General features: G+C 40.5%; 1 protein-coding gene across 3 annotated transcripts in view; it reads left to right on the top strand.

Annotated features, from left to right (window-relative positions):
• Positions 1-25,695, top strand: part of LOC148149660 (uncharacterized) — a 271,395-nt gene that overhangs the window by 228,020 nt on the left and 17,680 nt on the right. Inside the window, exon 1 of one of the 3 annotated variants that reach the window (XR_015757546.1) lies at positions 21,497-21,588. The exons of the other annotated variants lie outside the window; for them this stretch is intronic. The gene's annotated coding sequence lies outside the window, so the exon portion shown is untranslated. Of the gene's footprint in view, positions 1-21,496; positions 21,589-25,695 lie in introns of those variants that run through there. 3 annotated transcript variants of the gene reach the window in all.

The raw sequence follows: 25,695 nt of genomic DNA, 5'->3' as shown, positions 1-25,695 counted from the left end.
TCATTATGTACAACGTGTATAATAGGTAAATGCATATGTGAATGCCATAGCTCAGCACATAGCGTAATGAGTCAAGATTAAAGTGATGCTGGAAAAGCACAGCAGGTCAGGCAGCATTCGAGGAGTAGGAAAATCAATGTTTCAGGCTAAAGCCCATTCCTGATGAAGGGCTTTGGCCCGAAGTGTCGATTTTCCTGCTCCTTGAATGCTGCCTGACCTGCTGTGCTTTTCCAGCACCACTCTAATCTTGACTCTAATTTCCAGCATCTACAGTTCCCACTTTTGCCCTTCACATTGAGTAATGAAGCCATGGGCATGGATGAAAAGTAAAGGGCAGTCTGTGTAAATTTAGAAAATATGAGAGTTGAGAGCTAGATGTCCTTATCATTTTTATTATAACTGGGATGATGTTCCAGAGCACTGAGTCAGGCCTTTTTATACAACCTACTTAAACAGCTGAACAGCAGCATGGCTTCATAAAGAGGAATCCATGCCAACAAATTTATTAGAATTTCTTGAGGAGGTAACAAGCAGGATAGATGAAAGGGAAGTAGTGGATGTAAGATATTTGGATTTTTAGAAGATATGTGTTAAGGTTCAGCATATTAGGTTTCTTAATGAGATAAGACCATTTGAAAGTAGCCATATTAACATGGATATAGGATTGGTATAACTGTTAGAAGATTGAGTGTTGGGATAAAGAGGGAAAATTATCAGGATGTCAACCTATAACTAGTGGAGTGCTGGAGCCATAATTATTTACAATATATACTTGACTTGCATGTGGACAGTGAGTTATCAGTACAATAGCCACGTTTGCAGATGATACAAAGATAGATGAGAAGGCCTCAACTACTGAGGAGAACTCCACGCGTCTGTAAAGGGATATAGAAAAGTTAAGTGAAGGGGCAAAACCTTGTCAGATAGAATATAAAAATGGAATATGTCAGGTTATGCACTTTTACAAGAAGAGTTGAGTAGCTGAATATTATTTAATTGGGGAAAGATTGTAGAAAGCTATAGGATAGGAGGATTTGGGAGTCCTCATGCACAAATCACAAAAAGCTAACGTAAGAGTTCAACAGATAAAAGGGAAAGCAAATGGAATGTGGGCCTTTATTTCAAACAGAATGGAGTATGAAAATAGGGAAATCTTGCTAAAACAATACAAAACACTAGTCACACCACAACAGAGAACGGTGTACAGTTTTGGACTCTTTCATCGAAGGAAAGACATGCTGGTATCGAGACAGGCCAGCGAATGTTCACTCAGAAGGCTGACCCCAGGAATGGAGGGACTGGTTTATTATGAGAGGTTGAATAAATTGAACCTGTACTCATTGAAATACAAAAGAATGAGAAGTGACCTTATTGAAATAATAAATTCTTAGGTAACTTGATAAGGTAGATGTGGAAAGGTTGTTTTCCTTTCTGGGATATTCTAAGTTTGCAGGGAATAGAATAAAGGGATAGCCCATTAAGATAGAGATGAGGAGGATTTTTTTTTCTCTTAGAGCTGTGGAGTTCTTTAACTGAGAGGAATGTTGAGGCTGGATTGTTAAGTACATTCAAGACTGAGATAAACAGGCTTCTAATCAATAAGGGAATCAACCATACAGAGAAAAGGCAAGAAAGTGAAGTCGAGAATTGTCAGATCAGCAGTGATATTATTCAATGACAGAGCAGACTCGATGGGCTGAATGGCCTACTTCTGTTTCTAGATCTTATGGTCTTACCTTGGTATCCCTTATAGCTGCCTTCAAACTCTTTATGGCTATGGTGTGTCTAACCCCTATTAGCTCCCAAACCACCTTCAATAAAATTTCATCTTTATGGGCAGCTTCTTCTGAAGTAGGTATGCCAAGCTAAAAAAAATTACCCAGCACCCACTGGAAAGCTGGAAATTCAACCCAAGTTGTTTGTTAGATTATTCCTTCCGCCATCTGATAAGTGTTGAGTAGAAATTACATTATAAATACAGCAGAAGTCTTCAGAAGTTCAAATTGTTCATCCAGGGATAGAAAGGTAGAGAATATTTCATAATATTGAAAATAAGATTACAATGTGTACATGTTTAATATTTGCAAATGCTTTTATGAATTCAATTCTGAGCACTACACACTTCAGGGAAGAAGTCAAGGCCTTGGAGAGCTTGCAGAAGAGTTTTGCTGAAATGGTACCCAAATATGAGGGATTTCATTGATATATAAAAAAGTGGAGAAGTTGGCCATCACTCTTCTTAGAGCAAAGAAAGTTAAGAGAAGATTTGATAGGTGTTCAAAATGATGAATGATCCTCTTAGAATCAAGAGTTATTGTTGCTAGTCATAGATACATTGAAATCCAAATGAGGTAAATCCAAATGAGGTAAATTTAAGATCATTGGTAATGGAAGAAACAAATTATAAAAACAGTTGTTAATAAGCTGAAATGCTCTGACTAAAAGATTTGAAGCAGAATCAGTTTGTTGATCTCCTGCCCAAATATTGCTCAATGTTTCTTCATTGTTTGGTTCATCATCTTCTGAAATGCACCTACCAATTGTTTGCTGCTGCAATGGGTTATTTCCAATCCTAAACCTACCTTTTTTGAAGTGTTTTATTTTCATATGACGTTAAAATGAACTATTCAGGTAATTGTCCTTATTTCTCCATTGTTCTCCCACCTTCAGGTCTGTTATATCTATTACTATATACCCAACGTTTTCCTGTCAATATCCCCCCTCCTTTTTTTCCCACTCCTGTGACTGTTGAATCTCTCTGTGCAATGATTAACCAAGTTATCTCAAATACACTACCCAAGTAGTCATTATCAGGGACAAGACATAGGGGAGACGAGGGGGACTACTAATCCAGAGACACAGGTATTGTTCTGAGGATCCAGGTTGGAATCCCATTGTGGTGGATAGTGGAATTTGAATTCAATAAAAATTTGGAATTAAGAGTCTAATGATGACCATGAATCCATTGTCAATTGTTGAGAAGAAAAACCCATCTGGTTCATTAATGTCCTTTAGGGAAGGAAATCTGTCATCCTTACCTGGCCTGGCCTACATGTGATTCCAGACCCACAGCAATGTGGTTGACTCTCAATTATGGATGGACAATAAATGCTGGTCCAACCAATGGCTCCCTGATCCTGTGAATGAATAAAAAGGAGAGTATCCCATTTACTTTTCAACAATCTTCCCTTGCCAAAATATTTCCTGTCGTGTTCAAAGATGTGTACACACACCGGGGTCTCCTGTTCTCACATAACCTGAATCGCACAATTTAGTTTATATGGCCTGTCCTTATTTTTCCTAATAAAATACATCATTGCACACTTTTCTGCATTAAATGTTGTCCGTTATGTTTCTGCTCATTTCATCCATCTGTCTGTGTGCCCCATGTGTCTATGATGTACTCCTCACTGTATGCTACATTTTTCAAAAGGAATAATTTGCACAGACACGAGGGAGAAAAAGCAAGTGAATGGAACTCTTTCAGAGAGCCAACATAGGCGCAATGGGCCAAAAAGCACCCTTTTGTGTTGTGTTGTGATTTTATGTTGAATGTCTGGAGCTGCCAAGCTTTAGGAATCCCTAGGGGTGAAATACCACTTGCTGGTCACTCAGACAATACCACATTTATGCAGCTTAGTGCACTGATTTGCAGTTCTGATTTCCTCTCAAACTGCAGTCAGGATGCTTTACCCTACAATACTTCTCAGCTGAATTTAGTTTGAGATCATTGATTAAAAAGCACACAGAATAGATTTCTTGTGGCTTAGTATCTGTGTCCTTTCCTCTGGGCCAGGAGACCTGGGTCCATTCATCAGTCTGTTAACAGCAAGGAAGAAGCTGTTCTTGAACCTGCTGATGTGTGTTCAAGCTTCTGTACCTTCTGCTCAACGGACAAAGTTGGAAGAGAGTATTAATGGAGTGGGATGGATCTTTGATTATGTTGGCAGCCTTTCTACAAAAGGTTTAGATGGAGTCCATGGATGGGAGGTTGGCTTCGGTGATGGTCTGGGCTATGCATTCAACCTTCTGTAGCTTCTTATGGTCCTGGGCAGAGCAGTTGCCGTACCAAGCCATTATGCACCTGGATAGAATGCCTTTTATGGTGCACCTATAAAAGTTGGTGAGGGTCCTTGTGGACACATTGAATTTTATAAGCTCCTGAGGAAGACAAAGTGTTGTTATACTTTCTTGGCCACTGAATCAACGTGGGAAATCCAGGACATATGGTTGGTTATCATCACTCTGAGGAGCTTGACACTCTCAACTCTCTCCACCTCAGCTCCGTTGATGTAGTTAGGGGCATGTCCTCCTCCTTTCTTCCTGAAGTCAATGATCAGTTCTTTTGCTTTGCCGACAATGAGAAAGAGAGAAATTGATCATTGCACTACAACACTAAGCACTCTATCTCCTTCCTGTATTCTGACTCATCATTGTTTGATATCTGACCTATAACACTGGTGTCATCAGCAAACTTGTAGATGGCATTCATACAGAATTTGGCTACACAGTCATGGGTCTACACGGAGTACAATAGAGGGCTGAGAACATATTCCTCTGGGGTGCCAGTGTTGAGGATTATGGTGGAGGAGATGTAGTTGTCCATCCTCATTGATTGCGGCCTGTGGCTCAGGAAGCTATGGACCTAGTTGGAAGGCGGAGCTGAACCTAAGTTTCAGAGTTTTGAGATTAATTTGATTGGGATTGTAGTGTTGAAGGCAGTGCTGTAGTCAATACGTAGGAGCCTGATTTAGGTATCCTTATTATCCAGATGTAAAAATCTCTCATAGAGTCATAAAGATGTACAGCACAGAAACAGACCTTTCAGTCCAACTCGTCCATGCCAACCAAATATTCAAAATTAATCTAGTTAAAAATCACACAACACCAGGTTATAGTCTAACAGGTTTATTTGGAGGTACTAGCTTCGAAAGCTAATGCTTCCAAATAAACCTGTTGGAGTATAACCTGGTGTGTGATTTTTCACTTTGTCCACCCTAGTCCAATACCGGCTCCTCCAAATCATAAATTAATCTAGTCCCATTTGCCAGCATTTGGCCCATATCCCTTTAACCCATTCCTATTCTTATACCCATCCAAATGTCTTTTAAATGTTGTAATTGTATCAACCTCTACCACTTCCTCTAGCAGCTCATTCCATACACGCACCACCCTCTGCGTGAAAGACTTGACCCTTAGATCCCTTTTAAATCTTTCCACTCTCACACTACACCTATGCCTCTAGTTCTGGACTCCCACGCCCCAGGGAAATACCTTGTCTACTTCCCCTATCCATGCCCCGAATGGGAACACAGGACTATGAAGAGATGGTAATATAGTGCTGCATGTCCTTCTCCTCCTACTACCAGATTTTCATAAAAGGCATCACTGCATAGATAAGAGCCTTGTATCATGCTTATAGTTCAGGTGGAGAAGGAATCTGTTGCAGATCCATGTGCAGCCTGAGATCATACATTATTTCTTTATATTGTGGCCTATTGATGCCTCTTTGAATGTGGCCTGTGATTACATTTCCTGCACGGAATTGGGTATCTGTAATTTGCAAGGGCCAATAACATGGCTGTATTACTTGTGACTAGCATTTGCATTCCACCTACCTGTACATGACATTCATTCCTCATGTACAATGATATGATTCCAAATAATTTCAGTCTGCATTCTACAGCTTGGTTGATGCAAATGTTTCTCAAAGGGTCTATTATCGCACACAGATGAAGCTCACATTTTTGGCCATCAAGTAGACTATTGACTCCACCCACTTGGGCATGCTCGCAGCCAATTTCCATTTGTAGTGATTGGGAGACACTGCAAATCGCACCGGACACTATGAATGCCAGGCTCAGCTTGGATAATCTGCTGTCCCCACTGATTCTCCCTGTCCCTTTATACCCAACATTGCCTGGACAGTCTACCTCCACTGAACCCCACTAGAAGAGTTCTGAAGAAGAGTTATACTGGACACGAAGTGTTTGCTGTATTTCTCTCCACAGATGCTGCCAGACTTGCTAAGTTTCTCCAGCATTTTCTGTGTTCATTTTCCCAGTATCTGCAGTATTTTTGCTTTTATTCCATGTGCTCCCACGCAACACCTCAAGATGAGACTCTTACTTTCTTCCTCACACCCTGAGGCCCATCGTTACAGCTTGGTCCTGCCCACCATCACACTCCAAAGTCCCCTGCCGAAACACCCCCCACAGCATTCCATGTCCTTCCCTGAGTCCAGCCCTCCAACCCCCCAACCTTTTCACTGAATTTTCCCCTTTCCAGTCCTTCAGCCCTCGCATTCCAGATTGCTGCCTCTAATCCCTAGTACTGAGTCCTCCCACTTCCCTACAGCAACAGTTTCCAGAAATGCTCAACCATTCTATTCACTGGCCCCCAACATTGAAAGGCTTAGATGGATAGCCCTGACTGACTAACCAGACCAAAGTCAAGATTTAGAGTGGTGCTCAAAAAGCACAGCAGGTCAGGCAGCATCTGATGAGCTGAAAATGTGTTGCTGGAAAAGCGCACAGGTCAGGCAGCATCCAAGGAGCAGGAGAATCGACGTTTCGGGCATAAGCCCTGAAGAAGGGCTCATGCCTGAAACGTCGATTCTCTTGCTCCTTGGATGCTGCCTGACCTGCTGCGCTTTTCCAGCAACACATTTTCAGCTCTGATCTCCAGCATCTGCAGTCCTCACTTTCTCCTCCAGCATCTGATGAGCAGGAAAATTGACGTTTCAGGCAAAAGCCCTTCATCAGGAATGAGGCAGGGAGACTCAGGGATGGAAAGATAAATGGGACGTGTGGGGCTGGGGAGAAGATAGCTAAGAGTACAGTAGATGGATGGAGTAGCGATGAAAGTGATAAGTCAGAGAGGAGGGTGGAGCAGAGGGTGGAGGCTTCATGTTCTCCATGAAGATCTCTAACTGACGATCTGAGAATCTCTTGAATGTTTGCACTTGAACAACAGGACTGACAATGGCCTACTTCCTAAACAGTAGCAAGATGGAACATCTGAGACTGACTATCAAAAGCAGACACTGACCATATTCAAGCCCTTGGGTTTTAATTGGTTTGGTAAATAGACAACCCTGACTGACAGTAGCCATCCATTAACACAAATAATGACTACCTCCACATCAACATTGAGACATGACCATTTGGTTGATGTACATGCAATGTGTTTGATGTGGATGAAGTTGGCACATGCTGTAGGTGTGAGATTGTAATAACACAGTGCCACACGTCATGTCCACCCCCTTGACTGATGACTGCTAACAAGCCTGACAAGTGAACTGGATTTGTGTATGCATTAATCGGCAAGGCGAGTCAAAAATATTGTGAACTTATTAAAAACAACTGAAGAGTAAATCAACAAAAAGCAAGGCAGGGATGCAATGAGCACCCAGGTAGTTGCTAAGTGAGTGAGGGCTATAAAAGGAAACAAGCAATTTTGAGATGCAGTCTGGTCCAATCTATGAGCTGAGTGCCTGTCCCTGCGAGCAGAGAGTCCTTGAAGTTGCTGTGCCACGAAAGGTTTTGGTGTACTCTCCAAAGTGTAGGATTAAAGTGCAGAAGCACATTATAAGTGGATTGGAGATGAACTATGATGGTATAGAGAGGATGCTTTATTGGATGCCCACATCTATTGATGTAGGGTATGAGTGGTCACTGCCTTTGGACCATTCCATGAAATATTGCTGCCAGATGCTGAAGGCCTAGAGGAGCAAGTGGTGAGCGGGAGGTGCCAGCTACCCACTCTGACGTTTACATCCAGAATTCTTGGCATCTAAGAAAATGTCTATTAACGAGATGAGATTGACAGTAAGAAGATGGTAATGAATTATAATCCCCGTTAATCGACTTCTTCATGCTTGCAAGTGAGAATCCTCATTCCATGTCTGGAACCTAGTTGGAAAATGTGACATGGTACTTTTGATGATGAGAAAGGCCTTGCTGCACCTCTCACAAATCCTCTCAAATTTTTCACGATGGTCTTTGTTGTTCAGGACCTCGGAAGATTCCACTCTGTGTCTAACTCATTAATAACCATTTAAGATGACCATCCCACACCACTCCCCAACTACACATGCCCAGGCCCCTTACACCCCTGAGACCCTTGACAAACAATCCACCTGATCAGAACCACTAACCCAGCCTAATCATCAGGCCTAATGTCCCTTCTCCCCACTGGCCTAGCACCCAGAGAAACAGTCATCTTCACTCCAAATTGACCAGACTGGACACCCTCCTGTCCATGCTGCTCCTTTCCTGCCAGGCACAGCATCACCAAACCTGATGCTATACCCCATCACCAAACCTGTTCTCCTTCACAGACACTGACCTTGACTGAGCTAAAGTACTCCATTACTTTACTGGCACAATATCAACCTTTCACTCCGGCCACCTATGCCCTGGTATGATGCCCAACTTGCACTCTACCCTTTTGGCTTCCTGGCAACCTAACCCCTGAACCAACTGCTACCCTAACCACACTTACCTTCACATACTCACATTTGTGCAGGAGCTGACAAAGTATCTGGCTGAGCTGTTGGACAATTAAATCTTAGAAACAGTCCACACTTTGATTGCTGTAAAAGGCAGTGTGGTTTGAGATCCTCTTGATTATTCTGCAGTGTAAAGGAAATGCTTCATTTTGAGTACACTCTACACTTGTGATGGAGCTGGAATCAGAATTCCTGGCTGGAAATGTGGAACTCGGTTCAGTTGGAAAAACATAGAAGTGAAGTGATGATCCAATTGTGATTGCCACTCCTTGGTTGAGTCTTAGAGTCATCAAGCTGTACAGCACAGAGACAGACCCTTCAGATCAACTCATCCATGCTGACCAGATATCCTAGATTAATCTAGTCCTATTTGGCCCATTTCCATAACTGGAGCAATGTATAATGTTACATTGTAAAGTCTAAATTACTTATTTTAAGCCTGAAAATGTTATGTGAAATTTGAGATCTGCATTCAGTAATAAAACATGAAAATCCTGTAATAGATTAATTACAGTGTGGAAACAGGCCCTCTGGCCCAACAAGTCCACACTGACCCGCAACCCACCCATAACCCTACACCTAATACTACGGGCAATTTAGCATGGCCAATTCACCTGACCTGCACATCTTTGGACTGGGGGAGGAAACCCACAGACACAGAGAGAATGTGCAAACTCCACACAGACAGTCGCCTGAGCTGGGTCTCTGGTGCTGTGAGGCAGCAGTGCTAACCACCGTACCACAATGGCATGTTCCTGTAAGGTTTCATAGCTGATTTATTAATTATCAAGTGTAAGTGAGTCTATTGACAACTCTTATGCCATACTAAAGAGGCACACATGGAAAATCTCACACTGAAGACTAATTGAAGTTCACATTAAGTAGAAGGTCAGAATGCAGTATAAAGTAAGACATATGGCATTAAGAAACAGTCGGCTGTCAGTTACACTGATCATCTCCGCTACAGAAATATCAGAGCGAAGGTAAATAAGGATTAAGAAAAGCTGAATTCAGAAGTGCTGGAAGCATTCATCTGTTTTAATCTGAAGTGTCATTGGCAGCAGTCTCACTCTGTTTGTAGAGGGTGAAAGCATGCATATGCATTCAGAACTCACAAACCAACTGTTCACAACATAATTCATCATAGGCATTTTGCTGTCAAATCAATGGTTAGAAGTTAATAACAGAACATTAAACTGGTTGACATTTACACAAGTATCATGATCTTAATTAATGTAATTTACATATGCATTTATAATTGAGTTACTGATAAGCAGCTGTAATGTTTAATTAAATTTCCAACAGGAAATTACGATGCAAGATTTGTTTGTCACTGCTAGTTTGTAGCAATAAATCTCTGAAGTATTCTTCTGAATTAAAACATAAAATAAATGCTTATCATTGTTAATTTGCCTAACTTCACTCAGTGTATGGCTCCTAGTGTGTGTGTGTGTGTATGTGTGTGTATGTATGTGTGTATGTGTATGTGTGTGTGTGTATATATGATTTAATAGTGTGACTACTGTATTCAATATAGTAGTTGCTGCCTTCATCAAGAAAATAATTACATAATTTAACACCAGAGCCATTTCTTTTTCTTTTATATTGTTTCTTCTAGTATAGTCACTAATTAATTAAAATCATATCAATTAGTATCACAACTGCAGATATGTTTGTTCTGACCATCTTCATCCAGCCACAGAAAAGGACGAAGGCTCACACCATGATTATTACAACTTTGTTTTACTCCACGAGTATAATTTCAGCAGGTCATAAAGCATAGAAAATGCATTTACCTCGTTAATTAATTTCAGAACCCTCTGCTTTTAAATAAGCCCATGATAATGAAACATAACTGGTGGTTGCTAAATGCATTCTGTAGGCTTGATATTGACAGATCACTCAAAACAAAACAATTGAAAAAAAAGAATTAATTCAATCAGACTCCAATTGGTTTTAGAATAGCTCATTTTCCATTGTCTTCACTGGGTGTGAATAAAGTAGTAACATCCTCCAAATGGGGTTGATTATCTTACCACCTTGCTAAGCCTGCTCTTTTTGGAAAAGAATCACCTGGCAGATGTCCAAAATCTCCACCAACATTAGATGATAGATATTTTTAATCACATTTTTGGACATGCCTCTGAAGAAGGTGGGACTTGAACCTGGCCATTCTGACCCAGAGGAAGGGACATTACATAGCACTACAGATCCCCCTAGTAGCTAAATTTGAATTATTTCCTTCATTTCCAATTTTTGTGTCTTGTCTTTCAGGCTGACCTTAAGGGTAGCTGCAAAGTTCCTTGGCTGATATTTAATTGGTCTTGCATTTTCATTTATTTCATGACAGCATTCCCGTGGAAGAGACCATAACCCTGCAAACATATCTTTGTACTCACCTGGGAATTGTTCCACAGTCAATGGTTTAGTGTGCTGTGCCATGTTGAGAGTTACCAGTCCAAGATGTAGACTTGCTGCAGCTAAGATGAATGACATTTGCTTGCCCGAGTTCGTAAATATCATGATGTTGCAATACATACCAGTGTTTATCTGGCACATGGTGCTCTTCTTCTGCAGTCCCCATTCCAACCGTTACAAAATATGACTGCTATCAAATTAACTGAAGCAATCTATTATATAATATAGGGTGATTCAGCAGGATCTTCAGCTAATATCTTTTCCGTGGTTGTCTTCAGATGCTGGCTGTGCTTTTGTTTAGCCATACACTTGGGTGTAAAGTGATCCAGTTTCTTGCAATGAGAACACTGATTTCTCCATGCTGGATGTTCTTCTGTTTGTTTTATATGTTTTTTCCCACTGTTTTTTCATCCTGCCCTTTGACTGTGATTGTTCTGCCCTGTGAATCTGTTGGCACAATTCAATACCTGGTTTGCTTTGCCATGAATATGCTTCAAGTGTCAATTCACAACTTTGGCATTTCCACAAGTCAGTTGCTTTCCCAAGTGCAAGCTTGTCTTCTCTTAGGCATGTTTTCACTTGTGGATCACAGATTCCCAATACAACCCTGTCTCTAATTTGCTCATCCTTTAATTGCACAAACTCACTGGCTTCAGTAAGCTGAATTAATGGAGTTACCCATTGATTGATTACCTCTTTTTTCACTTTGTTCCCTAGTGTTGAATATGTACCATTGATATGTAACATTAACTTGAAGCTCAAATTGTAGCTCCAAAGTTTTTAAAATGTCTATCCTGTGTTTCTTCTTCCTCTTCAGAGAGATTTAAGAATGCATTTTGGAAGTCCCTTCCCAATAGTGATAAAAGTGTAGTGGTGGTTTGCACAACAAATCCATAGCTATTGCACATGGAATAATTCTCAGTTTTTCCTCATATCCCCAGTAATTTGCTGCTAGTAAAAAGTTGCAACCATTTGCATTCAAGCTATATTTTCACTGTGATCCTTGTTCTTCTTCAGTGGTAGCTCATAGCTCTGCGTCTGTGTTTTTTATTTCAGCTCTGAACACTCACCTCAGTGCGCCTTTTGATACTATGATTTGAGCGTTCAATACAGAGGTGTGCTCGACACAAGGATATTAATGAAGTGAAACTTAAAATGTCTAAAAATGGGATGTAACATTCATGATAGAGGTCACATGCCTACAGCAGAGTAGAACAGACCTTTGTACACGATTGCACTTCAGTCTGAACATTGGATAAATCATCAAAGAAAGCAAGCAGCTTTTAAAAAACAAAACATTGCAGAATTAATGCATGGTGCAATAAATGCCAGAACTGCAATGTGATGTTGTAACAGTGGTGCACTTCCAGGCTAGATCTGTGACTCTGTGACAATGTAAATGAAGCAGAGCTTGTTCCTGAAGGGAAGGTAAATAGAGCCTTGTGGTGGGAATCAACTTCCTGCATGTAAACAAAGCTTAAGTGAGAAGGGAGTACTGGCACACATTTGTTACCAGGGAGGACTGATTATTTCGGTATGCCAGATGCATACTGCTGGCACATTGGTGCTCTCGATGACAGATTAATATGTGTAGCAGGTGTTTGGAACCTATGCTGCATTAAATGTCATTGAGCAGGCACAGTTTTGTGTTCTGCTGAGAATAAGTGGTTTGTTGATTAAAAATACACAAACATGAGACTATATTTTAAAGAATGACAAACATTAAAAGTCATTGAATATTTATTTGCCTTCACTTAGAGAAAACAGTGCTAACATTTTTAATGTGCTTTTCTCTCCTATACCACATGTAAGTAGTTTATGTTCTAACTCACTGCCAATGTCTTTCAGCAATAAGCTGTCAGGATACATGCAAATCATTGGGGGTGATTCACTTACCAATTTCCCTTTCTTCACAAGGGACACCTGGGGCAGCCAAGACTGGAATCTTAATGTCAGTTGCAAACTCCGACCCTATTACACTACCACAGTTGTCAGACTTATATGTATTTTCCAAATATAGTTAGTCTGGATTCTCTATTCTTCTTTCCCAAAATTTTAGAGATTCACACTCCACCTGATAGTTGTCAGTTTTCAAATAATTATAATAATATTACTCAATGAAATGTGAAAAAAATCTTGGCTACGAGAGTGAATGCTTTAGTTTACTTACTAATGTTTTCACTGATGTAGCAGGCTTCTTACAAATAACCTCATTTCAAGTGCAATCTACCTTCTGGATCTTCATAAGAAAGTTCAAAATTCTTTTTCATAGATCACAGCTGAAGTAAATGCCTGAATTCTTATGTTCTTACTGTTTCATAATGTCATGGAATTTTTACTGAATAATTCTAACTTCACTGCTGCTCCCCAATATAACATTTGTTCTTCCCAATGGTGAACTCTGCCATAAAAACAGAAAGAACTGCAAATGCTGGAAATCAGAAACAAAAGCAGAAATTGCTGGAAAACCTCAGTGAGTCTGTCAGCATCAGTGGAGAGAAATCAGAGTTAACATTTCAGGTCAAGTGATCCTTCCTCAGAATTCCGCCATGAACTCTGCCAGCTTTGTTCTGACTGAAAACTGTTGTGCCAATCACAGACATTCAAACAGGACTACTGAGTTCAGCTTGCCCGCTCTACCTCTTCGACTAGTCCTTTGTTCAATCCCTTAGTGTTTTAGTGTCTATACTTGTCCAGTTATAGATTTATTAAGCATCGTGGACATATTTTATTATTTTGAAGATGTTAGCTATGTGCCAATATTATCAGAAAACAAACAGTTGCGATTTGAGATAGGCAATAAAATATATGTTGCAATGTTCTATCATGCTATTCAAATATTTTAAAAAAAACATTTTAAGATATTGAAGTATGTGCTTAGCTAATCAACCAACTGCAGCCTGAGTAGCTTTATCTGGAACTACTAGTGTTAAATATCAACCAGTGTCCTATTCCATTCTGTCAACTTTGCACTCATTCCTTATCATTTCTCAGTGATATGATTCGTTCAGCTAAGGATGGCTCCAAATGGTGGTGCAGCTACCAATGTCCACTTCCCAAGAATGAATATTTACAGAAAGGGCTCTTGTGTTGAATATATTGCTGTGTTATACACTCATAATATGTAGAATACACTCAGTATAGAAAGCATTATACTCCCACGCACCTTTGATCAACTGCGAATACAAGAAATGACAAGAACACAATTTTTTTTCCACTAAGTTACATTTTCTTTTCAGTATTTTCCCTTGCTAGCACTATAATTAACTGAGGTAAGTTTCCACATTGTCGCAAACTCTCCCTCCACCTCAAAAAAAAATCAGATATTCTTCATGCACGAATCTCAGCAGTAGGTAAACAACACTCTGCAGGCCAAGGGAGCCATTTTTCCGGCCATGAAGCTCCATTAAATTATCATAACTTCTTAGGTTCAAACACTGAGAATCAAAGACTTTGAAATGATAAAAAAAACAGATTATCTTCTTTTCTCTGTAGCATGTCTTTGATGAATGCCCACAGGAAGTAGCCTTCAAGCAGTGACCAGAAGAGGTATTTTTGTGAACTAGAAAAAGAACGTAGCTGCCTTGTGAGTTGAGGGTAGGATACAAAGATGAGCACTGAGATTAACACAAAAGTTTATTTCACAAGAATTACTCTGTCCCCTGATTCCCTCTGACTTTGTGATTAACCCTGAAAACAGATTAAACTGAAGTAGTGCAAAATACAAAAGCATAGGTAAATTATTTACCAATTACTGTGCTTATGAAATATTTTCAATGATCTGGCAACAATATTTATGATGTGTTAAAGTATTTTATACTAGGTGTTAGTATGTGATTTATTTTTCTTCTATAATTGTTAATGATATCTTTGAATGTTTATAGCTGTGTAAATTTTTTTTAGTTTATGAAGTTTTATAGCAGTTACTAAGTAGCCAGTTTTACAGCTTTAATAATGGCTTAGTTATACCAATGGCAAGTTAATAAGTATGGAAATGACATGGCGAATTCTCCGATAAATACCACAAAGCATTTTACTAGCAGATGTTAACAAAATTCAATTTGTGCAGCCCTCAACAACTCACTAAAGCTTGCTTTTGCCCTCCAGCCAAAATATTTGTCAATCCCAAATCTCAACATTGTAGGATTCTGGTTTGCAATCAGTTATTTTATGATTTTTAAGTGGTTTGAATCATTCCCAGATCCCTGGTTTTGGGCACTGGACTAATTTAAGGAATGTGAAATGAAAGAGGCAGAAGACAGGTGTTTCAGGACAAAAGAATCTCAGCATTTGTTTACAATACAGAAGGTAAGTATAATTCAAGATAAATAGGTAATACAATAAATCAGGGAAATTAACACAATCAATTTATACAGAGAACAGGTATACTATTGAACACACTATTAGCTAGATTAACATGATAGAACCTTAACCTACTGACACACGCAGAAAACAATGGCTTTAATTACAGAAACAAACACAAAAGTTGCTGGAAATGCTCTGCAGGTCTGGCAGCATTCGTGAAGAGAAATCAGAGTTAACATTTTGGGTCCAGTGACCTTTCCTCAGAACAGTTTTAATTACAGTTTCTTTAATCAGAAGAACTACACTGGATCCCAATGCACTGTCACTACCTGCCTTCCCCTTCCTCCTAGCTGGGTTGGAACTTTGGGGTCTCGGAAGTATATGCTCCCAACTGAGAAACACAGTTTTAAAGTGCGCCTGGTTGCTGAGGTTCTTGCCCTGTTCTTGGTTCTCTACTGGGCCGCTGTCATTCTTGGTTCTGAAACTGCTTGTTGGGGGTGAAAGTTGTGCAGAAAGCTTGTTATTGAAAAAGGCTGTTTTTCACGTGGGATCTGGGCTGGCAGTTATAGTAGCTGTGTAGCCCATTATCTCCCCTCAAATCTGTGTTGGCCATTGTGTTGACTCACTCTCACTGGTATCCATACGTACAGATGAGGAAGAACACCATTTCGACTAGGACAACTCATCCATCCTTGGACAAGCCAAACAGCGACATGCACGAGAATCCTGAGAAGCATGGCATTCAACTGGTACTTTATCAACAAACACATTGACTTGGATCCCATTTACCACTCCTTGAGAAAAAGAACAGGGAATGACATCACTATCAGAAATGACGTCATCATCAGAAATGACATCACCAACCCAAAGAAACCTAAACACATAAATAGAAAGTGGGCCATGCCACCAGTGCTTCATCTGGAGGTTCACAGATGATGTTACCTAGTATAGTGATGAAATGTCTGAAAATGAACCTTCCAGCTCAGTGAGCAAACCTACATCCAGAATCTTAACCTGAGCTACAAATCTTCTCAAAACTCACATTGTGTTTCTGGTGCTTCCTTCTGAAGTCTATTGGTTTCCTGATTGTTAAGAGTATGTGTGAATGGATTTTGAAGTTGAAAGTCCAGTTTCTCTGTCAGCCTCAGGCTGTCTGTGTTGTATAGCCCAATGTGTAGAAGCTGACTTGGGGTAGATTCTATTAGTTTTGGTTGATTGTACTTTTAGAGAGAAGGTGTGAATGGGAATTCCAGGTTGAACTATCGTCCCAGACAGAAATCCCCAATCTCCTGGCTCTGATGCGTGTTTTCTGCAGTCTCAGTCCAGGGTTTTGGTATTGGGGATTTTTATTTGATCCTACAACATGAACTATTTATAAGCTATTGAATAGTGAAGTAAAGAGGCCTATCACAGTTGAGCTTGGTGCAAGAATTGTCTACACTCCACAACAAACACTTTCTATTCAAGTTGAGGGAGGCCACGGTAAAGCAGTCACCATCACGGAAGCCAGCCTTCCATCCATGGACTCTATTTGCACTTCTTGCTGCGGCAAAAAGGCTGCCAACATCATCAAAGACCCTTCCCACCCTGGTAATGCGCTCCTACAACCTCTTCTGTCAGGCAGAAGATACAGAAGTTTAAACACATGTACTGACAGGTTTAAAAACAGCTTCTTCTCTGCCATTACTAGGCTGATGAATGGGCTCTTTATCTTCAAAAAAATGTTGATCTTGTTAATGTTGAACTTGCTCTGTGCACCTCCTATGCAGTGTAACCTGTATACTTCACTCTGTCTAAGCACCCTATTGTCCAAATGGCCTTGCTTACTATGGTCTGCCTGTACTGTTCGCAAACAAAGCTTTTCTCTGTACTTAGGTATACGTGACCGACAATAGATCAAATCAAATAATTTCCACTGAAGTCTTTGGAAATGAGAATTGCATGAAATAACCAGAGTGTGAAAAGTGAAACTTTTTCAAGGAAGAAAAAAAGACAAGCTATAAATGTATTGTCCAGTTTTCTTTTGCTTAGTTTCTGCACATGTGTGGTACTTTCCAGTCTTTTGTGCATCCTGGAGGTTTCATAGCTTAGTGGGCACATTTGGTATAGCTTATAGTTTAATGAGACTGCAGAAGTATTACTGTGATTGGGATGAATATGAATATGCAATTTAGGAGCAGAATTAAACATTAAACACCTTGAGCTTGCTCCACCATTCAATAAAATCCTGGTTGATTTGTTCGTTTTTGAAATCCCCATTTGTATTTACTCCCGATACCCTTTGATGCCTTTGGTAACAAGAATTTCCACATTAAAAATATTCAATAACCCCACCTTCTGAAACAGAGAGATCCAAAATCATGCAAGTCTCCAAAAAAAACTCTTCATTTCTGTTCTAAAAAGACAACCCCTAATTTTAAACCAAATTCTTGACTGATCCACATGGGGAGAACATTGTTTCCATGTGCCCTTGTCATGAACATTCAGGATCTTATTTGCTTTCAGTGAAGTCACCCTTCACTCTTTGAAATTCCAGTGAAAACAAAACATGCTGTAAGAAAGGTGTTGTTAAATTTGGAAGAATTCAGAAAAGATTTACAAGGATGCTGCTGGGATTGGATAGTTTGAGATAGAGGGAGAGGCTGAATAGGCAATTTCTTTCCTGGAATGTCGGAGGGGTGACCTTATGGAAGTTTATAAAATCATGAGGGATATGGATAGGATAAATAGTTAAAGACTTTTTCCCAGGACCGTGGAATCCAAAACTAGAGGCCATAGGTTTAAGTGAGAGGGGAAAGATTTATAAAATTATTTGAGGGGCAACTTTTTGGTGCATGTATGGAACAGGCTGCCAGAGGAAGTGGTGAAGATGGGTACAATTACAATACTTAAAAGGCATCAGGATGAGTACATGAATAGGAAGGGTTTGGAGGAATGTGGGCCAAATGCTGACTAATTGGACTAGATCAGTTTAGGACATGTCGTCAGTGCAAATGAGTTGGACCAAAGGATCTGTTTTTGTCCTATATAATTCTATGACTCTATGACTATGACCTCCCCTGTGGCCGGACGAGAATTAAAAATTTTGGGCTAGATTCCTCTATTGTACCTTAGAGCAACCTGGGATACAACTCATCCGGACATGGGGTTTGTCTACCTTTAAGCCCCTCTAGTACCTCCATACTCCCTACGACAAATTGCTCAAGAACCTCACAGTCCCTCTCCCCGAATTCTGTACTTACATCTTCCTTCTCCTGAGTGAGGACAGATGTGACACCCTTCATGCATAGATTACCCTTTGGTTTGTAATGGGCCCTACTCTTTCCCTGGTTATTCCCTCCCTCTTAATTAATATTTAGAATATCTTAGGGTTCTCCCTAATCTTAGATGCAATGTTTTATCATGCCTTCTTTTTGTTCTCTTGTACTTTGTATACTCCACTAGAGCCACTGTTGATTTATTCCTTTTGTACTTATTAAAAGCCTTTCTTTTCCTTCTGACCCAGTCCTGAAAATTCCTAGACATTTCGCACTGAAAAGGACATAGGCCTGTACTCTCAACATTTCCATTATAAATGCCTGCCACCCCCCCACGCTCCTGCTGTAGATTTACCCACAAGTAGCTGTCCCCCATTGACCATGACCAATTTTCCTCGGTTTAATAAAATCTGAAATTCTTCCAATCCAAATCCCTTTTTTGCAGACAATCCTTTTCCTTTGTCATAACAAACATAAAACGGACAGTGCTGGGCTGATATCACTAACATTGCCACCTTGAACACCTGTCTCTCTTCGTACTCCAGAATTAGGTCCAGAACTGCACGATCTTTTGTTGTCCATTTACATAAAAATCTCCCTCCAAATCCTTTACATTATGACAATACCAACTAATTTTAGGTTCTTTAGTTGGTGTTTTAGTTCCCCATCTACCACACAAGTGGTAACATCCCTTCAGCATTCAACCTAACATTCATCATTCTTCTGAATCCCACTTCTCTGTAAAGCTGTTGCGCTCTTATTGATAATCTTGTTATCTGTTTTCCAAGATAAAACATTTTATGCAGCAGACTAATGAGATCTGACAGATCAAATCTCCAAAGTTGAGATCAGTTACACAAACCTCCAGTTTTGGCAAAGTAGCGTCTGAGCCCAAGTACTATCTTGTCCACAACCAAGCAAAGCAATTGGTAGGTTTTCTTACTTATTGTAAAATTTGTCTTTTATGTTTTCTGTTCCTCAATTGTTCATTGTATGGCTGATGAAAGGATGTTTCTCCGTGTTGGAGAAACCAAAACTAAGGGACACAATTTAAAATTAAGACGTCCTCTATTTAAGACAGAGATTAGGAAGATTTTTTTACTCTCATGTAGTATGAGTTTCGGAACTCTCTTCCTCAACTAACAGTGGAGGAAGAGTTTTTTTTTAAGATAAATTAATATAGCCTCAATTCTCTCACTAATACTGCAAGAGGTACAGATGCACTGTTAAGTCAATTAGATCTTGTGAATGTAAAATGTAATTGCATCTATATTACTGCATCTTTGTAATGTCTGCTGTTTTAATTTATAAATTAGCATGATGTATTTGAAATTAAATTTTCAATGAAAAGGATTTCAACCTTGTCTTAGATGTTCCTGCAATATTTGAAATAGCTGTAACTCTCCAGGAGAAAATATTTTTTGCTCAAAAGCTACAGTTACAGTAGACTCCATAATGTTTAAAGTTGCATGAAATAAAGCATCAAAAAATTAAAATATTTCCAGAGAATGAACAGTGTTCCAGATTCTGTTAAGAAATTCATCATTTGCCTTTAAGTGGTTAATCCCCATTCAGTAATTCATAAAATCAGTGCTACTGCTGACTGCACATTTTTGCATTCTAATTTTAATTTCTCTCCAGCAACAAAATGACAGAATGTGAGGCGTACCAGCAGCTGAAGCGTGTGTCCTACTACACTCTCAATCTAACTCCTTGTCTTCATGTCTCATAAGGCAAATATAAATTACTGTTTTGTTTGTTTTCCTGGGGTTGTTGTAATCTACTTTTGAAGATAATGTCGAGATATTTTTAAGCTATGCTTGAGGTCCTCAGAAAATAATACCAGGACTCTACTACAGAACTAATCCAAAATACTATGAATGCCAGAAATCTGCAATAACAACAGACAATATTGGAGACACTCAGGAGGTTGGGGCAGCATCTGTGGACAGGAAAACAAAGTCAACATTTCAAGTTCTTCTGAACAAATTTGGATTGGCCAATCTCCATTTTTCAAGGAAGTAATTGGGAAAGGGTGGAACCAAGTAACAGGATAAGGACAAAACACCCATCATGGTGCAAGTAAGGAAGGCTTCTCTTTTACCCTTAAAGTAAAATGGTGTGACTAATTTATCTTCAATGACTATTTTATTAAATAGAAAATAACTATGATTATCATCAATCATTATCTATCATATCATTGATGAGTTGAGGGAAAATATTGAAGCATATATCGTACATCAGTTACTGTTGAACAGGAGAGCAAAGGAAAGCATCAGAACAGCGAACAATCCCTTTTGGAATTGATAATATCCTTCGAATGACCTGAGAAGGTAATACTGTCATGTACTTAAAACTGCTGAAAAATTGCTTCCATAGTCCTGTCCTTAAACTGTAATCTCTCGATTGTTGCACTTGCAAATTAAGTGACAGTAAAAAAAGGTCATTGGTTGGTGGCTTCTAAATTTATGCACTTGATCTATATTGGCCTTAAAGCTTTTAATCTACTCCAGCTCCAAAATTACGCTAATGAATAAAATGTAATTATATTTGTTAATAAGAACATTTGATGTGAAATTTATCACATTTGACTATAAGTTACAACATTCATCTCTCAAGAGTTAGTTCAGGACATTGCTTTGTATAATCTGTCATGTGATTTTCTTGTAATACATCCAGTCTCAACTTGAGAAGCAGAGATATCCTGGATTCTGATTAATCATTAAGCTAGTTTATGAGTTGTGATTCCTATGATTCTGATTAATCACAAGAGTTACAACCCTCAAACTAACTTAATTCCAACCTCTAAAGATTTACTTGCAATCTAATTGGATAACATTAGAAAGCAAATAAGTACCTCATGCCAAGCAGTGCTTGGAATTGTTCTTACAACAAAGTGCTCTGTACTTGAAACATGGAAAGATGTTTAAAAAATAAATTGTACATTTATAAAAATTAATTCACAGAATATAGGCGCCATTGGCTGGGCCAGCATTTAATGTCTCTTGATATGAATGGCTTGTTAAGGCCATTTCTGGGAGAAGTTAAGAGTCACCACATTACTGTGGTTCTGGAGTCCCATGTTGACCAGACCAGGTAAGGATAGCAGATTTCCTTTCACAGGAACCAAATTGGTTTTAAAAAATAACTGCCAATTAGGCCTGATTTAATTTCAGATTTTTAAATGAATTTAAATTTTGCCATCTGCCACGATTTGAATCCATGACCAGAGAGAATTAACCTGGGGTTCTGGATTCCTAGCCCAGCGACATTACCATGATGCCATTGCATCCCCTATGATTGTGTAATGTTGTTGGAATTCAAAGTACATGTTTTCAGCCAAAACATTGGGCTTTTGGTCTGACCATTCTTCATCACAACGTTGGTGAATGTTAGCATGTTATCAGTTACCTTTTTATTCCTGTTAAATTTGCCTCTTTTGGCTCTAAGTATTTTTTTCTTCTTGGCCATCAAAAAAAAACATTTATGTCATCAAAGGTTCTTTCTTCTTTATGGGTTCCACAATAAGTGTAGGAAGAGCAATGAAATCTCCACCAGTACTTGAATGGCTTGTCACTGACTCGAAATCATTTGTGTGTGTGTCGTGTCATTTTTATGTCCTACTGCCAATTTCCTACTGTCATGGTGGCTGATTGAAATTGCTGATTGAAGTCACCTTTTATTCACTTATGCACGGTGCATTGGCTGTGGCCAGCCAGATGGAGCCAATCCCCTGAACTGAAGAGATTCTAAATCCCCTGTTTTTTCTTAAAAGAACCTCCAACACTCCTGTTTGGTTTTTTTAACACCCAGTTCATTTTTTTTCTTTTATTGTTATTACCCCCACATTACCGCCAAACTGTGTTAATGCTTATTTTTCCCCAGAACACATGTTGTGTGTGTGTAGGTGTGAGACACAGTGAAAGACACAAGGTGCACAAATCTTTATTCAATTTCCACCACGAGGAAGAAAGGAAACACCCGAGTGGCCAGTGACCAGCAGTGCCCTTCACATCAAAGGGCAATGTTGCGTGATCAAACAGTGAAGGGGAAGGCAGAGATTAAATTTGTGGGTGGCACGGTGGCACAGTGGTTAGCACTGCTGCCTCACAGTGCCAGAGACCCAGGTTCGATTTACGACCTCAGGCGACTGACTGTGTGGAGTTTGCACATTCTCCCCATGTCTGCGTGGGTTTCCTCCGGGTACTCTGGTTTTCTCCCACAGTCCAAAAATGTGCAGGTTAGGTGAATTGACTATGCTAAATTGCCTGTAGTGTTAGGGGCAGGGGTGAATGTAGCGGAATGGGTCTGGGTGGGTTGCGCTTGGACGGGTCGGTGTGGACTCGTTGGGCCGAAAGGCCTGTTTCCACACTGTAAGTAATCTAATCTAAAAAAAATAGAACTGGAGGGGGGAATAATGCACTTCACTCCCTGCAGCACCCACCTCTCCCTGAACAGCTAAATCCCCTGTTTCTTTTCTTTTCTTTTTCTTCTTTTTTCTTTTTCTCCTATTTGTTTTTCTTTTTGTTAGAGTGAGCAGAACCTCTGACACTCCTGCTTTTTCTTTTTTTTGTTTTTTTTCCACATGACCACCTAACTGCGGTAGTACTTATTCCCCCCCCCCCCCCAGCACCCATGTTGTGTGTGTGCAGGTGTGAGACACAGTGAAAGACACAAGGTGCACAAATCTTTATTCAGTTTCCACCACCAGGAAGAAAAGAAACACCCAAGTGGCCAGTGACAAGCAGTGCCCTTCACATCAAAGGGCAATGCTGTGTGATCAAACAGTAAAGGGGAGGGCAGGGATTAAATCAAAATAGAATTGGAGGGGGAAATAATACACTCCACTCCCTGTGGCGCCCACCTCTCTCTGAACAGCTAAATCCCCTGTTTATTTTTTTCTTTTTTTTTCTTTTTTTTAAGCTGGTCCAGAGTCAGTCCCCTCCGCTCTGACACAAACAAAAAGGAGAGTCCTTCACTCTACACTGGTCCAGCTTCCTCAGAGGCAGCTCTCAGTGAACAGAACCTCTGATACTCCTGTTTTATTTAATTTTCTTTACCCCCACACTATCAACTAACTGCGGTAGTGCTTATTATTGTTCGTCCCCTGCACCCATATTGTGTGTGTGCAGGTGTGACACACAGTGAAAGACACAAGGTGTACAAATCTTTATTCAATTTCCACCACCAGGAAGAAAGGAAACACCTGAGTGGCCAGTGACCAGCAGTGCCCTTCACATCAAAGGGCAATGCTGTGTGATCAAACAGTGAAGGGGAGGGCAGGGACTAAATCAAAATAGAGTTGGAGGGGGAAATAATGCACTCCACTCCCTGCAGTGCCCACTTCTCCCTGAACAGCTAAATCCCCTGATTTTATTTTTATTTTTATTTTTTTCCTGGTTATATATTTTTTTATTTTATTAAACAAATTACAAAAACAGTTTACAATAAACAGTTACATTTGCAGCTGCATACAAGAGACAGCAATTTTACAAGGGAGAGGAGCAGCAAAGCCAGGCCCCAAACCCTACCATTCGAACAGTTTACAGGGACATGAGGACAAACCTCAAATCCCAGTTTCACATAAAGATTTAAAGAGACAACAGCAATAAATCCCCTGATTATATTGGTCAGCCAGGGCTTTTGATTGGCCCTGGTTAACAACTGCAATCAAGGATCTTGTACCAGATGGCCTCCTTCTTTAGAGACCGCAATGTCCCTTCCCATGTGTTTAAAGATGCCCTCCAATGCATCTCGTCCACATCCCGCACCTCCACCCTCAGACCCCACCCCTCCAACCGTAACAAGGACAGAACGCCCCTGGTGCTCACCTTCCACCCTACAAACCTTCGCATAAACCAAATCATCCGCCGACATTTCTGCCATCTCCAAAAAGACCCCACCACCAGGGATATATTTCCCTCCCCACCCTTTTCCGCCTTCCACAAAGACCATTCCCTCTGTGACTACCTGGTCAGGTCCACGCCCCCCTACGACCTACCCTCCCATCCTGGCACTTTCCCCTGCCACCGCAGGAACTGTAAAACCTGTGCCCACACCTCCTCCCTCACCTCTATTCAAGGCCCTAAAGGAGCCTTCCACATCCATCAAAGTTTTACCTGCACATCCACTAATATCATTTATTGTATCCGTTGTTCCCGATGCGGTCTCCTCTACATTGGGGAGACTGGGCGCCTCCTAGCAGAGCGCTTTAGGGAACATCTCCGAGACACCCGCACCAATCAACCACACCGTCCCGTGGCCCAACATTTCAACTCCCCCTCCCACTCTGCCGAGGACATGGAGGTCCTGGGCCTCCTTCACCGCTGCTCCCTCACCACCAGACGCCTGGAGGAAGAATGCCTCATCTTCCGCCTCGGAACACTTCAACCCCAGGGCATCAATGTGGACTTCAATAGCTTCCTCATTTCCCCTTCCCCCACCTCACCCGAGTTCCAAACTTCCAGCTCAGCACTGTCCCCATGACTTGTCCGGACTTCTCCGACCTGCCTAGCTCTTTTTCCACCTATCCACTCCACCCTCTCCTCCCTGACCTATCACCTTCATCTCCTCCCCCACTCACCCATTGTACTCTATGCTACTCTCTCCCCACCCCCACCCTCCCCTAGCTTATCTCTCCACGCTTCAGGCTCACTGCCTTTATTCCTGATGAAGGGCTTTTGCCCGAAACGTCGATTTCGAAACTCCTTGGATGCTGCCTGAGCTGCTGTGCTCTTCCAGCACCACTGATCCAGTCACCGAGATCTACCTAGTTTCAATCACTATACCTATGAATTGATGAGTGATATATCAAAGCACATAGTACTACTTTCAAATAAAGAGCCCGCATTATTGTTTACAAATGCTTGCATGTGATTCATACAACCATAGAATCCCTACAGCGTGGAAGCAGGCCATTCAGCCCATCAGAGTCCGCACCAACCTTCTGAGGAGCATTCCATCCAAACACCCCCCTCTACTCTATCCCTGTAACCCCGTATTTCCCATTGTTATTCCACGTAGCCTGCACATCCCTGAACACTATGGATAATTTAACACGGCCAATCCGCTGCTCTGATTGCTACATGTTTGTCTAATAGAAGAGCATAGCTGCTGAACGCATAAGAAGTGTTTGGTTTGTTGAAAGATCACAATTGCTGAAATTACGAGAGATACCACTTCCAAGGGTATGAATTACTTTTT

This window comes from Chiloscyllium plagiosum, unplaced genomic scaffold (assembly GCF_037043375.1).
Source record: "Chiloscyllium plagiosum isolate Xiang-an unplaced genomic scaffold, Cpla_swu_hap1 HiC_scaffold_7, whole genome shotgun sequence".
NCBI classification, from domain to species: Eukaryota; Metazoa; Chordata; class Chondrichthyes; order Orectolobiformes; family Hemiscylliidae; genus Chiloscyllium; species Chiloscyllium plagiosum.
The sequence above is the reverse complement of the archived record's forward strand: the minus strand, read 5'-3'. Positions and strand labels throughout refer to the sequence as shown.